The following is a 7,993-nucleotide window of genomic DNA, read 5'->3' on the forward strand; positions in this document are numbered from 1 at the left end:
AAAAGTGAATATTCTCAACCAGAGTTAAAAGAGAAAAGCATTATTAGGGAATGACTGTTTCCCATACCAGTGGCATGGTGATTAAGGCAGCTGGATTCCACATGGCTGACCACATGGTTCAAAAGTTCTGGACCCAGCAGCTTAAGAAACACACCAGGTGCGTGAGTGTATGCCCCAAATCCTGAAGGGATATGGAGCAGGGAGAGCAGTGTGAGTACTCTCCATGAGGGAAAGTTTTATCGCTTTCACTTTCTATGGTGCATATCTATGTGTAGGAAATTAAAACAACACACATTAATTTCTGGGCCAACCAGGCAGCATAGTGGCTAAGGCAACTGAATATCACAAGGCCAAATGAATTATCTGAATCTTGGTAGCCTGAATAATACACCAGGCATACGTGGGTACATGCCCCAAAACACAGAAGAATGGAAAAGGGACTGGGGCGTCATTATCCGAGGCTAACTGTTTCCAGCAAGTGTAAATACTCTATTGAAGAGGAGGCAGAAAAAAAGCTGTACCACCAAATCTTTTCCCACCCATTCTTCAAAAATCTACTCAAGGGGGCCACAGCAGGTGGCATAGTGGTTAAGGCCCTGGACACTTGCATAGCTGATCACAGTCTGAGTTCAGACCTGGTGGCTTTAAATCACGCTGGGCACAGGTGCGTGCATGCATGCCAATGTTGGGAGAAATGATTGCAGCGTGGCCATTCCCTGCCCCCCAGGGGTGATTTCTCACTTTCCTTCTCACTATTGTCTGTCTGCATCACAGGCAAGTGCACGCATCCTAAGGCAAAAAGCTCTCAAAAAAAAAAAGGAAAGAGAGAAGTAATCTATTAAAATATAAACATATTTTGGCCCAACAGGTGGCCATAGTGGTTAAGGTAATGAGCTCCCCACATGTCTAAGCATAGTTCAAGTCCCAAACCCAGCAGCTCGAAACTCATGCTGGGCACATGTGCTTGTATGCCCAAAAATCCAAAAGGAGAATGGAGAAAGAATTGCTGAGTGGCCATCTGTTGTCTGCCAAGTGTGAGCACCCTACAGCAAAAATCTCCCCAACAAACAAACAAACAAACACATATTTCAATAGTTAGTGAATAAAATTGTTATAGAGAATGTTAATGAACTAACAAATAACTAGGGAGAGGGCAGTTGGTGTGGTGGTTAAGGGTGCTGGACTCCCGCATGGCTGACTGCAGTTCAAGTCCTGGACCTGGCAGCTTGCCTTGTCACTTTCCCTTTTTTCTCACTCTGTCCCTCAAATTAAAATAAGCAAATAAAGTTAAATAATTCATATATAGAAAAAAATTAAATCACTAGTACTGCAGTTTCAAAATTCATCTACACTCCTGTACTTATTTACATGTAAATGTATGTATGTTTCCACTTTTTTTTTTTTTTTTTAAGAAAATTAAAAGTGCCCTGGGCACATGCAATGGAGCTGGGAAGGGCAGGAAGAGACAAGACACAGTGAGAGGGAACATATTGAGAGGGAAAGTGCAAAAATCATCCCCCCTCAAGGTGGATGTCTACTCCACAAATCCATTCTCCTCTTCAGATCTTGGTCAAAAAAAGGCACCCAGAGTGATTGTCCAGGACTCGAAATGCGGTTGGCCATGTGGGAGTCCAGTGATGTAACTGCTACGCCAACTGCTGGTTCCTGTAACCACCTTTATAAATATGAAAACATACTGTAATACGAAAGTAGAATTCAGTTTTCATATTAACTAGGGGTCCAAATAAATCAAATATAGCAGTTTACCACAAATGATTTTTTAAAGAATTATTTTATTTAACTTTATTTATTATTATTTTCCAGTTTGATCAGAGACAGAGAGAAAGGGAGAAAGCAACCCTCTAGGTCTAAGCCTTGAATCGCGGTCGGCCATGTGGGAGTCCAGTGCCTTCAACCACCATGCCACCTGCTGGCCCCACCACAAATGATTTAACTGTTAACCCATTAACATTCCCCATTAACAATTTTATTCACTATTGAAATATATCTGTATGGGGAGAGGAGACATTTTTGCTGTAGAGCACTCACACTCACTGGAGAGACAAACTTTTAAAAAAAATAAAATTTAAAAAATTTAGTACAATAGGGACCAGCAGATGGCATAATGGTTACATCGCTGGACTCCCATATAGTTGACCCCAGTTCAAGTCCCGGATCCCCTTGGCTTAAAACTCAAGCCAGGCATATGTGTGCCCCAAATCTTGAGAGGAGAGTAAGAAGGGATTGTGGCATGGCAAAACTCCAGGGGCATGGGCATGCAGGCATGCATACATGCCCAAAATCCTGAGAGGAACATAAAGAAGGGATGAGTAGCACGGTGGCTAGGGTGGCTAGATGCCACATGGCTATGTGCCTCAAGTCCCAGACCTGGTGGCTTGAAAACACTGGTTGCATGTTCATGTATGCCCAAAATTTGGAGAAAAGAACTGAAAGCAATTGCAGATCTGCCATCCCTCCCGAAGGAGGGGGTGTTTTCTCTCTTTCTCCAGGGAGCACACACACCCTACAACAAATTTAAAAAAAAGAAGAAGAAGAAGAAAATACCTGTTTTATTTACAGTAGCTTATTAATAAGCCAAAAACTGGAAATGATCCAAATGTTCACTAGCCAGGTGGATGAATAGTGGTAAATTTATAAAATCAAACACTATTCAACAATAGAAAAAAAAATGATTCAAAAGCATCACTGTTAGCTAAAGAAATTAGACACAAAAAGCTAATACTACATGATTCTACTGACATGATACCCTATGAGAGGCAAAACTGTAAGGAAAGATCAGAGCAGGGGCTGGAGGCAGAAGGAAATGACGGTAGGACTATAAAGGGGGGCCTGCAGGTGGCATGATGATTGGGACACTGAACTCCCACATGGCCAACTATGGTTGAGTCCTAAGACCTGGCAGTTCACTTTCTTACTGTCTCTCTGTTTCTCTCTTGCCAAATTTAAAATAATAATAAAGAAAATTAAATAAGTAATTAAAAAAAAAAAAAAGAATTCAAAGAGGCCTGAACAAACTTGTGGGGTGAATGAAACATACTGATTGTAGTGGTGCTTTTATGATGGTTTAAGTCTGTTCAAAGCCACACAATTGAACACAAGTGTTTTTTTCTTTTTAAAATTTTCGTTTACTTCTTTTTTAAAAGAAATTTTATTTATTGGGACCAGCAGATGGCGTAATGGTGTCATCGCTGGACTCCCATGTAGTCAACTGCAGTTCAAATCTTGGACCCCGCGGCCCGAAACACACTGGGCGTGCATGCATGCATGCGTGAGTACCCAAGACCCCAAGAGGAGAATGGAAAAGGGACTGCAGGAGTAGCTATCCTCAATGGGGTGATTTCTCACTTTCTGTCTCTCGGCAAGCACACGTGCTCTATAGAAAAAATAATCGTTTTTGTCTTAGTAAAATTATTTATTGTTATTTTAAATTTTGCTATAGGACATGTGCACTCACCAGAGACACACAAAGAGGGAGGGAGAGAGAGAGAAAGCAAACCAGGTCCCAGACTCAAACGTGGTCAGCCATGCAGAAGTCCAGCACCTTAACTACTATGCCACCTGCTGACCCCTTCTTTACTGATTTCTTGATAAAGTCAGAGAGAAAACACACCCTCAACAATCCTGACATCATGATCCACTCCCAGCCTTCAGCCAGTCTCTGAGCACATTCACTGAAGTCTGTGGAACCAGACAGTAACTGAACGCTCCCATGTGGGAGTGCCCTGAAAAAAAGGCCTTTCTCGGCTATGCCACCACCTGGGCCATGAGTATGATTTTTACTGTTCATAAATTAAAATAATTTTTTTTAATTTAGCAATATACTTAATGCTTCATTGTGTCAACTAATTCACAAACATTTATGGAGATCTTAAAGCATGCTAAGTATTTGTAAGAGAAACATGGTACCCTGTAATCGAAAATATTGACCAAAATAAAAATCACTGATACCTCTTAACATATCAAAAATAAGGGAGACTATCTAGAATTTAGAAGATAAAAACAAGCTAAGACACAACAGTCATCAAACTGATCCCACCACTGCTTCTGAAGCCTGTCCAGGAGTTCTGGAAGAACTAATTTGTTCTATCTACTACTAAACAAGTGTCAGCCAGTGTAGAGTAACTAGGTCATGTTTGTCGATTTAATTCGACTAAATTTAAATTCAGAAGCAACATTTAAGTCTGTGCCTTTCAAAAATCAACATCGAAAAGAGGTTACTGTCTCCATGCCTGTTCAGCATAAGTCTTTTTTTAAGCAACCTAGAAAAGAATGTTCAATCCTGACAAGGGGTAATCAATAATTCTGCAGGATAAAGCAGCTCCTAAAAATTTTAAGACTTCATTAAATGTATTTGTAAACTTTCAGTAACTGATTATCAAAATTCCTTTTAAAAGAAGTATTTTACAAAAAAAAAAGAATTCAAAGAGGCCTGAACAAACTTGTGGGGTGAATGAAACATACTGATTGTAGTGGTGCTTTTATGATGGTTTAAGTCTGTTCAAAGCCACACAATTGAACACAAGTGTTTTTTTCTTTTTAAAATTTTCGTTTACTTCTTTTTTAAAAGAAATTTTATTTATTGGGACCAGCAGATGGCGTAATGGTGTCATCGCTGGACTCCCATGTAGTCAACTGCAGTTCAAATCTTGGACCCCGCGGCCCGAAACACACTGGGCGTGCATGCATGCATGCGTGAGTACCCAAGACCCCAAGAGGAGAATGGAAAAGGGACTGCAGGAGTAGCTATCCTCAATGGGGTGATTTCTCACTTTCTGTCTCTCGGCAAGCACACGTGCTCTATAGAAAAAATAATCGTTTTTGTCTTAGTAAAATTATTTATTGTTATTTTAAATTTTGCTATAGGACATGTGCACTCACCAGAGACACACAAAGAGGGAGGGAGAGAGAGAGAAAGCAAACCAGGTCCCAGACTCAAACGTGGTCAGCCATGCAGAAGTCCAGCACCTTAACTACTATGCCACCTGCTGACCCCTTCTTTACTGATTTCTTGATAAAGTCAGAGAGAAAACACACCCTCAACAATCCTGACATCATGATCCACTCCCAGCCTTCAGCCAGTCTCTGAGCACATTCACTGAAGTCTGTGGAACCAGACAGTAACTGAACGCTCCCATGTGGGAGTGCCCTGAAAAAAAGGCCTTTCTCGGCTATGCCACCACCTGGGCCATGAGTATGATTTTTACTGTTCATAAATTAAAATAATTTTTTTTAATTTAGCAATATACTTAATGCTTCATTGTGTCAACTAATTCACAAACATTTATGGAGATCTTAAAGCATGCTAAGTATTTGTAAGAGAAACATGGTACCCTGTAATCGAAAATATTGACCAAAATAAAAATCACTGATACCTCTTAACATATCAAAAATAAGGGAGACTATCTAGAATTTAGAAGATAAAAACAAGCTAAGACACAACAGTCATCAAACTGATCCCACCACTGCTTCTGAAGCCTGTCCAGGAGTTCTGGAAGAACTAATTTGTTCTATCTACTACTAAACAAGTGTCAGCCAGTGTAGAGTAACTAGGTCATGTTTGTCGATTTAATTCGACTAAATTTAAATTCAGAAGCAACATTTAAGTCTGTGCCTTTCAAAAATCAACATCGAAAAGAGGTTACTGTCTCCATGCCTGTTCAGCATAAGTCTTTTTTTAAGCAACCTAGAAAAGAATGTTCAATCCTGACAAGGGGTAATCAATAATTCTGCAGGATAAAGCAGCTCCTAAAAATTTTAAGACTTCATTAAATGTATTTGTAAACTTTCAGTAACTGATTATCAAAATTCCTTTTAAAAGAAGTATTTTACTTATTTATTTATTTTAATTTGAACAGAGGGAGAGAGCAAGAGCGAGAGGATAAGTGAGAAAGTAAAGCAAGCTGCCAGGTCCAAGACTCAAACCACCTTCACCCATGTGGGAGTCCAGTGACCTTAATCACTACACCACCTGCAGGCCGATCATCAAAATTTCTATTTTGATCTCTCCTAAGCCCAACAAGGATTCTATTTCCCACTACCAACAGTGAAAACAATTTAAACCAAGAACTGTTTGCTGACAATTTAAATCCTCAGCCGCTAACTAGAATATCAGTTAATTGGATAGTCTATCAAATACTTGTTTTCTTTTTTTATCTTCAACTTTCCATTACTATTCACCCTACAAACACTCTGGTTTACCCCACTCTTGATGCTTCCCTATTACTAATATTCCAACCCTGAATATTCAACAATCTGAACCATGACAGTCCTTAGAATCGATTCTAAGTCCTTATCCTCTTACAATTCCTTAATATTAAGAATTAAACAGCTTGTAGAGATGAAAATCGTTAACACAAGGATACACATGACTCATCCTATAAATTTTAAGGAAAAGATAGTATAACCCAAAAAACACATAATTAAATCATAAAAGATTCAGCTGGTCATACCTTTTGTTTTTTAAGACCAGGAATTCTCGCGATTGAAAGGACCACTGTATACTAACAGGCCCAGATGTTTACTTAGAAACTTTGTTCACATGCCTAAGGCTATATTAACTGCCAAATATGGAGCTCAACAAGGAATTGCCATCATCTAGCCTTGCACACCAGGCTCTCTAACTGCAGCGAATGGTTCCTAGATCCAGGTGCTGGACATGCAACAGTAACGTTTGCAAGACAAACACGAGGTGTGGAGCCTTGGATCTAAAATCGGAATCCTAACCCCGGTTAATACTACAATAATCATAGGGGGAGGAAGCGGGGACGACTTTGTCATTCCAGCTTTGTTGCACGTGTGTGGTTTTTTTTTTTTTAAGAAAGCAAAGACACCTCCCCTCAAATCCGCTAAAAATTTAGGCAAACCTTGGAGAAGAAACTGATCTATGCGGAAATTACAGACGCGACCCTATTATTTGCCCCAAAGCGGCCCAGAGCTATGTTAAGAAATCTCCTAGAGCTCAGGAACATTCGATCAGATTCGATAACATAATCAACAAAATTTGGAGATGCTGCTGTTCCTCGCCGTCGCCCTCTTCCCCCACCCCCCAAAAAAAAGGCGGGGAAAGAGAATGCCATTCCCCAAAGCACTCATTTTTCCTATTCCTGGGTCAATAAGGAATCGCCGACATAAATAGGGGAAAGGAAGAGCACGCTACTGCGCCGGTATCCGAACACATTCAGAATAAACCCGGGGCCGGAGGGGGGGCATCAAATACGCCGGAACGCCAGGCACTGGGTGCACCAAGCCGCGGCTGCCTTGAAATCCGGATTCTGTTTCCGTGCACAGAAATGGTGCCCGGAGGCCGCTACTTTCGCATCTGCGTCGCTTCTGCCTTTGCCGACACAACCTCTTTTCCCCTCCCCCACGGGCGGGGCGGCTACGGCCTCCCGGCTCCGAAGGAACAGGAATAAGAACCGCGAATGAGTCGGCACCCGGGCTGGTGGGTGCCCCCACGCTAAAGCGTCCGGGGCAGAGCGCTCACTCCCGCACTCCGCGTGCGAAACCTCGGTCGGCACGCCTTCCGGGGCCGCTGCGTCCCCCTTCCCACCGCGCCACCTCATGCCCAACAAACCCCTGCCCCACCTGTGCCCTGCGAGCCCCGCGTCCGCACGACGCGCGCCGGTCACCTCCCTTTCCACGCGGCCTCCCATCCCTCACCTGAGAGAAAAAACTCGGCTTGGCTGACGCACCCCGGGCGGCGTAAGCAGCGGGCGCGAACAATGTCCCCGCCGTACACCTCCGACACCGGCTCCCGCACAGGACGGTTGCCTCGAGCCGCGGAGCGCAAAAAGGAATGTCCCCTTCCGACCACCACACCGACCTCCCCTCCCGGCCCCCGTACACACCTCCAACCAACAGCGGCGGCGGGTACGTCGCGCGGAGGTCAGCGGGAGAGTCGCCGCTGCAGCGGATTCTTCTCGCTCGCCACCCCCTCCCTCCGACAAACCTGAAGGCTCGGGAGGCGGCAAGC

The 7,993-nt window shown here is 42.9% G+C and overlaps 1 protein-coding gene across 3 annotated transcripts in view; it reads right to left on the minus strand.

Moving 5' to 3' along the window:
- Positions 1–7,993, minus strand: part of G3BP2 (G3BP stress granule assembly factor 2) — a 99,337-nt gene that overhangs the window by 29,977 nt on the left and 61,367 nt on the right. Inside the window, exon 1 of one of the 3 annotated variants that reach the window (XM_006142942.3) lies at positions 7,681–7,819. The exons of the other annotated variants lie outside the window; for them this stretch is intronic. The gene's annotated coding sequence lies outside the window, so the exon portion shown is untranslated. Of the gene's footprint in view, positions 1–7,680; positions 7,820–7,993 lie in introns of those variants that run through there. 3 annotated transcript variants of the gene reach the window in all.

The sequence above is a fragment of the Tupaia chinensis genome, unplaced genomic scaffold, assembly GCF_000334495.1.
Source record: "Tupaia chinensis unplaced genomic scaffold, TupChi_1.0 Scaffold000086_1, whole genome shotgun sequence".
NCBI classification, from domain to species: Eukaryota; Metazoa; Chordata; class Mammalia; order Scandentia; family Tupaiidae; genus Tupaia; species Tupaia belangeri.